A 9,152-nucleotide genomic window follows, 5' to 3' on the forward strand; every position below is an offset into this window, starting at 1 on the left:
AAAAGCACATCCCACTATGATAAAAACTGTAAAAAGTACAAACACGTGAGGGCTAAACAATACACTACTAGATAACCAAGAGCTCACTGAAGAAATCAAAGAGGAAATCGAAAAATACCTAGAAACAAATGACAATGAAAACATGATGACCCAAAACCTATGGGATGCACCAAAAGCAGTTCTAAGAGGTAACTTTATAGCAATACAATCCTACCTCAAGAAACAAGAAACATCTCAAATAAACAACCTAACCTTACACCTAAAGCGATTAGAGAAAGAAGAACAAAAAAACCCCAAAGTTAGCAGAAGGAAAGAAATCATAAAGATCAGATCAGAAATAGAAAAAGAAATGAAAGAAACAATAGCAAAGACCAGTATAACTAAAAGCTGGTTCTTTGAGAAGATAAACAAAATTGACAAACCATTAGTCAGGCTCATCAAGAAAAAAAGGGAGAAGACTCATATCAACAGAATTAGAAATGAAAAAGGTGAAGTAACAACTGACACTGCAGAAATACAAAGGATCATGAGAGATTACTACAAGCAACTATATGCCAATAAAATGGGCAACCTGGAAGAAATGGAAAAATTCTTAGAAAAGCACAATCTTCCGAGACTGAACCAGGAAGAAATAGAAAATATAAATAGACCAATCACAAGCACTGAAATTGAAACTGTGATTAAAAATCTTCCAACAAACAAAAGCCCAGGACCAGATGGCTTCACAGGCAAATACTATCAAACATCTAGAGAAGAGCTAACACCTATCCTTCTCAAACTCTTCCAAAATATAGCAGAAGGAGGAACACTCCCTAACTCATTCTACGAGGCCACCATCACCTTGATACCAAAACCAGACAAAGATGTCACAAAAAAAGAAAACTATAGGCCAATATCTCTGATGAACATAGATGCAAAAATCCTCAACAAAATATTAGCAAACAGAATCCAACAGCACATTAAAAGGATCATACACCATGATCAAGTGGGGTTTATCCCAGGAATGCAAGGATTCTTCAATATACGCAAATCAATCAATGTGATACACCATATTAACAAACTGCATGAGAAAAACCATATGATAATTTCAACAGATGTAGAAAAAGCTTTTGACAAAGTTCAATACCCATTTATGATAAAAACTCTCTCAGAAAGTAGGCATAGAGAGAACCTGCCTCAACATACTATGAAAAACCCACAGCCAACATCATTCTCAACAGTGAAAAACTGAAACCATTTCCCCTAAGATCATGAACAAGGTTGCCCACTCTCACCACTACTATTCAACATAGTTTTGTAAGTTTTAGCCACGGCAACCAGAGAAGAAAAAGAAATAAAAGGAATCCAAATCAGAAAACAAGAAGTAAAACTGTCACTGTTTGCAGATGACATGATACCATACACAAAGAATCCTAAAGATGCTATCAGAAAACTACTAGAGCTAATCAATGAATCTGGTAAAGTAGCAGGATACAAAACTAATGCACAGAAATCTCTTGCATTCCTGTACTCTAATGATGAAAAATCTGAAAGAGAAATTAAGGAAACACTCCCATTTACCACTGCAACAAAAAGAATAAAATACCTAGGAATAAACCTACCTAAGGAAACAAAAGACCCATATGCAGAAAATTATAAGACACTGATGAAAGAAATTAAAGATGATACAAACAGATGGAGAGATATACTATGTTCTTGGACTGGAAGAATCAACTTTGTGAAAATGACTGTACTACCCAAAGCAATCTACAGATTCAGTGCAATCCCTATCAAACTACCAACGGCATTTTTCACAGAACTAGAAAAAAAAAATTGCACAATTTGTATGGAAACACAAAGGACCCCAAATAGCCAAAGCAATCTTGAGAAAGAAAAGCAGAACTGTAGGAATCAGGCTCCCCGACTTCAGACTATACTACAAAGCTACAGTAATCAAGACAGTATGGTACTGGCACAAAAACAGAAATATAGATCAATGGAACAGGACAGAAAGCCCAGAGATAAACCCACGCACATATGGTCACCTTATCTTTGATAAAGGAGGCAAAAGTATACAATGGAGAAAAGACAGCCTCTTCAATAAGTGGTGCTGGGAAAACTGGACAGCTACATGTAAAAGAATGAAATTAGAACACTCCCTAACATCATACACAAAAATAAACTCAAAATGGATTAAAGACCTAAATGTAAGGCCAGACACTATAAAACTCTTAGAAGAAAACATAGGCAGAACACTCTATGAATAAATCACAGCAAGATCCTTTTTGACCCACCTCCTAGAGAAATGGAAATAAAAACAAAAATAAACAAATGGGACCTAATGAAACTTAAAAGTTTTTGCACAGCAAAGGAAACCATAAACAAGTCGAAAAGACAACCTTCAGAATGGGAGAAAATATTTGCAAATGAAGCAATGGACAAGGGATTAATCTCCAAAATATACAAGCAGCTCATGCAGCTCAATATCAAAAAAACAAACAACCCAATCCAAAAATGGGCAGACCTAAACAGACATTTCTCCAAAGAAGATATACAGATTGCCAACAAACACATGAAAAGATGCTCAACATCACCAATCATTAGAGAAATGCAAATCAAAACTACAATGAGGTATCACCGCACACTGGTCAGAATGGCCATGATCAAAAAATCTACAAACAATAAATGCTGGAGAGGGTGTGGAGAAAAGGGAACCCTCTTGCACTGCTGGTGGGAATGTAAATTGATACAGCCACTATGGAGAACAGTATGGAGGTTCCTTAAAAAATTAAAAATAGAACTACCATACGACCCAGCAATCCCACTACTGGGCATATACCCTGAGAAAACCATAATTCAAAAAGAGTCATGTACCACAATGTTCACTGCAGCTCTCTTTACAATAGCCAGGACATGGAAGGAACCTAAGTGTCCATCGACAGATGAATGGATAAAGAAGATATGGCACATATGTACAATGGAATATTACTCAGCCATCAAAAGAAACGAAATTGAGTTATTTGTAGTGAGGTGGATGGACCTAGAGTCTGTCATACAGAGTGAAGTAAGTCAGAAAAACAAATACTGTAGGGTAACACATATATATGGAATCTAAAAAAAAAAAAAGCATCTGATGAACCTGGGGCAGGACAGGAATAAAGACACAGACGTAGAGAATGGGCTTGAAGACACCGGGAAGGGGAAGGGTAAGCTGGGATGAAGTAAGAGAGTAGCATTGACATATATACACTACCAAAGGTAAAATAGATAGCTAGTGTGAAGCAGCTGCATAGCACAGGGAGATCAGTTTGGTACTTTTTGACCACCTAGAGGGGTGGGATAGGGAGGGTGGGAGGGAGACGCAAGAGGGAGGGGATATGGTGATATACGTATGCATATAGCTGATTCACTTTGTTATACAGCAGAAACTAATACAACACTGTAAAGCAATTATACTCCAATCAAGATGCTAAAAGAAAAAAGAAAAAGATCTCACTATGATATATTCAATCATTCCACACTTTCTAAATTTCCTTCTAAATTTCAAAAATGAAAATTCTGTCTCAATGTATCAACAATCTATCTCCTTATATTACTCTTTGATAGAAAAGAGTTCTTGGGGTAGCAGTCCCTCTAATTGCTGAATAAAATAAACCCTAAGGGACATCGTTACTGCTACTGTACCCTCAATCACTTGTACTTAACCACACCCCCACAAGCCCACCTCGTCTCCCCTCAGTTTCCCCACACTTCACTTGGTTCACAGCTCAACTGGCTGGCAACAGAATTTAACTTTTCTCATTAACCCCAGCACCTCATTCACTGGACAAATATTACCATTATGGGTTTTACTGGTCTGCGATTAAGCTAAATTTATACCCATTTTCAAGATAACAAAGACACAAAACCTTACATTTCAAACGTATACCACAACCCTCACCACTTTACTTAATATATATCTTATGGCAAAGAAGTAGCTCTAGTGCTTCTAATCACACACTGAATAGCTCCTTTTTCATTTTGTCTTAAAGTTTGTATTTGTGCAGGAGAGTCTCCTTTGTGAGGTCATAAAAAGTGAAAAATTTTGTACAGGACAAATGAGAAAACAGAACTAAAAAAAATAATAATAACGAGGCTGGTGTCATAATTGATAATTATATTAAAAAGTGGTTCACTCTGTAATGACCTATATGGGAACAGAATCTAAAAAAGAGTGGATATATGTATAACTGATTCACTTTGCTGTACAGCAGAAACAACACTGTAAATCAACTATACTCCAATAAAAGTTAAAAAAGAAAAAGAGTTTACAAACTCCTAAAAAAAAAAAGTGGTTCAGTAAAGCACTTGCAGAGAAAATGAAGAAGTATAAGGTTAAGAGAAAAAGCCAGATGGTCTTTTTCTACTTTCTTACCTTACCCCCTATTCTTCGGAAACAAATTAAGAATAGAGGGTTAAAGGCAGTGTCTGTGTATAGTGAGGGGAGATATACGTTAAGCTGCACAGGAGGCAGTGAGGTCTGACAGATGAGAGTTCCTATCATCAGGCAGAGCAGAGAAGTCCAAGTGCTATAGCAAGGTTATAAACTCAATACTACTGGAAAAAAGGAAGTGGGTTTGGGGCATATAGAAAGAAATGGGTTTAGAAGCTGAATTTTGAAGGACAAGTAGGAAAGGGGGAAAAGGTCATTCCAGCAATGAGACAGCATCAGTAAGCACTCAGAGAGATGAAAGACCTTGTAGAAGAACACTGGATCCTTGAAGCTCTTGGTCACTGTTATATATCCAGAACTTAGGACAATGCCTGCTACTTAATAGGTTCCAATTCTAAAATCAAATATAAAAAGAGGTGTGTGGACTTTTGATTATTGTTCCTATTTCTTAACTCCCTATAATGATATTCTGACAACTTCTTTACCAAGGAATACCACAGCAGCCTTGTCCCACATATCAACCCCTATTTCTAGGAACCGCCAAGCTATATGTCATCAATTGTATTATGACAGTCCTATCAGGTGCCATTCCTTATCTGTCTTCATCCCACGTTAACCTGGAGAGCAGCTTGAATATACCTCCCTATTGCCGAGAAAAAAAGAAACAAGAACAAAAACAAACAAAACAAAACAAAACAAAAAAACCCAGTTCTTTTGAAGGCATTGCAAGAGGAAATCTGATCCTGGAGGTGCAGTTACTTCAACTTACCAAAACAAGTCTAATTATTGAGGATGCTGCATGCTTTCAAACATTCATACCACTTTGTCTCCCCTCACCCCAAATCTGTTCATCAGCTTGCCTAATTAAGTATATGGGCCGGATATGTTCCACCAACTCTCACAGCACAGCTTTGAAAGTGGGCTTGCTGAAGATTTAATGAAAGCGCCATTCAGTAAATCACATTCTAAGTTTTAAAGAAAACTTGGATGCCGTGTCCTCCACAGAGAAGTTTATGAACTATCCCCTCGACACACAGCACTACGTTCTACTCCAGAGGCTCCTGTCCCCAGGTTTAGAATAAAGCTGTCCTGGTAAACTAATTCAGGAAAGGACTCACAGAGTAGCTTCTGAGATGGAAGTACTGAATTCTAGTCTGATCCATTTATGAGTTAGGATCAAAGTCAAGTTAAACATGAACCTCCACTGGGTCTCTCCCTCCCATTAGCCAAACTATTCGATAATTCCAGGAGCCCTTATGTCCCCTGGCCAAGTCAGCTCACACCATCTTTTTGGTATCTGTTCACTGGGAAAGATTAATTAACTTAGCTACAAATAGCAAAGGCTTGCTTTAATCATTGCTTCCTCTCCAGATATATTATTTCTAAAGAAAATGCTTTGAAAGTTTGTACTCTGTTGTAGGCCTTGAAATGTCTCTTCCAATGTCCACTTGGGAAATGTATATACTGAGATAAAATATTCAGGCTACAGGTTTATTACATCTGGAAGTTTGCTAAAGATAACATGCCAGAGGCCTTTTTGTTCCATTATCCTCCCACGCTAGGATTCTCAGATTTAAACAGAGAAGTAGAGAACTGCAGCAAGGAAGCCCTCCAAGTCATTAGTGGGATCAGCTATATTACCAACAGCCACTTCTTTCTTGAACTAGCTCTAGGCCCGCCATGACTTATATCAAGTTAGGGATATACCAGGTAGTACAAGATTCAGTCCAAATACAAGTGAACCAGAAACAGAAAATAATGTTCAAGTTAAGGCATGGGCATTATAAATAAACAATGTATCACTGTGTACTCTCTTAGGTGGTCTCAGATACAACAAGCTACTGCAGAACTCTCGGCAATGCACAATCATCAGGGAGGAGACTTAACCTCTAACAATTCAGCAGCTGGGAAAAAGGACAGAGCTAAGAAGACTGGTTTAGGAAAGACAGTTGAGCAATCTAGGAAGTGTCAGAACTCCAGAAGTGATTGGAACTAAGCTATGCAACATGAGGAAGGATGTGGCGGCATAATAAGGAAAATACTGGCTGGCCACAGATCAAACACTTTGGAGCAAAGAAGGCAGCAAACCTGATTCTGGGGTAGGGGTGAACCACAGCCGATATCTAGGAGATGGGCTAGAACAGTGGCTCTCAAACTAACTGGCATGAGAATCTCGGGAATGCTCTGGCAAAAAAGAGAGTGAAGGGTCCCTCATTCCCCAGCTTCTGATTCAACAGGATTGGGGTGAAGCTCAATAATTTACATTTCTAACAAGTTCCATGGAGATACTGATTCTACTGATTCAGGACACCACATTTTCAGAACCACTGGGTCAGGCAGGATATTAAAGGTTCTTGGCCTCTGAAGTCTCAGTGCCTTACATGCATTATTTTTCTTCAACTTCAAAACAACCTGTAATTTTTAGATGAGGAAGCTGAGACTAGAGATGTTAGGTAATCTGCCCCAAGTGACAGACCTAATAAGTTCTGGACCAAGACTGGAATCTTTAGTTTACTAGTCCTTCATCCAGTACTAATTCAAGTAGGCCTCCTACTCCTACACGTACTAAATGCTTCTTGTAATCAAGATCACACTTTTAATGCCAATTCTAAACCCACTTTTCCACATTAGGATGTTAACTGAGGTGAACTAGCAATCCTAAAACAAGTTTAAATACAGATAAGGAAGAGGCAGGTTAACTGGTTTTCTGAAGCCCAAGTTTGCTTGTTTATTTATCTGCTATTCCCAGTCTGTGGAAACCTAAAAAAGCATACTCTTACCCGACTTTCAATCACTTAATTCTTGCATCTGGAATAGGCTTTCCGAATTTTTTTCGTTCTCCATTTATCTCAAAGAATTGTTTTAAGAATTAAGCGAAAATCGGTAAACTGGTGATTGCAGTTGGAGTCAGTAAAATTAACTATGATATTATATTACCGTTACGTGCAAATGTACTGTAGGATTGGAGCTCGATAGAGATGTGGAGACTGGAGACTCAAGTTTGGGAGTTATCACCTTATTGGTGATAGTTCAGGTTATGCCAGGATAAAGGATGACAGAGGAAGAACACTTGTAATGAGTAACAACAGTCCCCAGGAATAAACACTAGTAAGCGTCAGAAATTACGTGGCAAATGAATGAAAAAGAAACGACTAATGAAATTTTAAAGAATCAGTCACATTACGCCGCAAAGAGGAATGAGAGTGAAACTTCCACTATTTTTTAATTAACTACCATTCATTGATCCCGCAACCGTGGCCCGGGGCCGGGGCACTAAGAAAAGGGCCTTGGGAAGCCCAAACGACTCGGGAGGCTCTACGTAATCCGCGCCCAAAACACACGCACACGAAAGGCGAGAGTACCAGCACTGGTGCTGGATTCCACAATAAAGCCACTGCGGAGAGACAGGCCCAGGAACCTCTCGAGGAAGCTACTCTGTCCGCGCAGGCGGGACGGGAGTTCACCGCTGCCCCCTCCCCACCCCAACCGCTGGGACTCCTCGGCCCGACCGACACTCACAGCCCAACCTCGCGGGCCAGCGCGCGGCGGGAGACCCAAGAGCACCCGAGTCGCCCACGGCCGTACCAGCGAGCCCGCACCCACTCCCGGTTCCCCTTCACTTCCCACCTGGTCTGGCAACCCACCACCCCCACTTCAGTTCCCTGCCTGTAGCGAGTCTACGGAGTTCAGTAATTACCTGGCGCTCCACCGCGCCGCCATTACACCGGACGTACGTCACTTCCCCTTCCCGCCCCGGCGGTAAGAGGAAGGCGGAACGTGAAATACATAAAAACCTGACGCTAAACTGACTTTGATACGTTATCCTATTAATTTGTTTAAAATACCATCTTGTAATACCAGATACAGAGCTGTCGATCCGGCCACATTTTTCCCTTCCCAAGACGCCGACAAAAGAGAAGTTGACACAAACTACAAAATCCAGAACCCACCGCCAATGAGGACGGAAATGACGCGAGCAATTGTAGACTGAGAAGGCAGCAACGCACGACGGGAATTGTAGTTCTTCTGGATAAGCGCCAGAGAGTGCGTGCTGTAGGCCCGCCAGAAACCTGGTTGTGTTTAAGAGTTTTTAAAATTTACTTTAATCTGTAATTATTTCTCTGCAGTTGGCAAAAAAGTAGACCTTAGTGTAGTCACTTTTTTGTGAAAATCTTAAGGAGAGCAGACACCTTCTTCAGACTTTTTACGATAGTTAAACCAGGAACCAAAAAAAGCAAAAATGTTACCAAAGGTTAAGTGCCTACTAAATTCCAAGATTTCCAGCCCAAGTGAATGGGAGAATATTGGACCACAGAGTGAAGTCATGAGGAGAAACTAATTCTGTAGAGAAGATGGTGCCTCTATTTTAGGTTAAGGTACCAGCTGGCGAGACATGCTGAGGAGAAGGAGATTGCCTGACCGACTTGGAAATCGCAGTCTGTACGCAAATCAGAGGTAATCAATCGAAGTATTTTCTTAAACATTACTTTTCAACAGTAACAAAACCTAAAAGTTAACTGCTTGTTACTGTTTTGAAACGATCTTTTCCTAAAACTGTATCTTTATGTTCCTCAAAACAAGTGTATAAACCAGTCCTGGTTTCTCCAAACACTGATTTATTACAATGTTAGGGTACTGCTAAACCCTTCCTAGAGGCAGAAGAGTAAAGTGATTTCGGGTAAAGACACTGGAGCACAACAACTTATGTTTAAATCATGAATCTATTGATATGGACGATTGA

The 9,152-nt window shown here is 39.7% G+C and overlaps 1 protein-coding gene across 1 annotated transcript in view; it reads right to left on the reverse strand.

Annotated features, from left to right (window-relative positions):
* Positions 1-8,213, reverse strand: part of CWC22 (CWC22 spliceosome associated protein homolog) — a 64,655-nt gene extending 56,442 nt beyond the window's left edge. Inside the window, exon 1 of the mRNA XM_036858001.1 lies at positions 8,109-8,213. The gene's annotated coding sequence lies outside the window, so the exon portion shown is untranslated. The remainder of the gene's footprint in view (positions 1-8,108) is intronic.
* Between the last annotated feature and the right edge of the window lie 939 nt (positions 8,214-9,152).

This window comes from Balaenoptera musculus, chromosome 7 (genome assembly GCF_009873245.2).
Source record: "Balaenoptera musculus isolate JJ_BM4_2016_0621 chromosome 7, mBalMus1.pri.v3, whole genome shotgun sequence".
Lineage (NCBI taxonomy): Eukaryota > Metazoa > Chordata > Mammalia > Artiodactyla > Balaenopteridae > Balaenoptera > Balaenoptera musculus.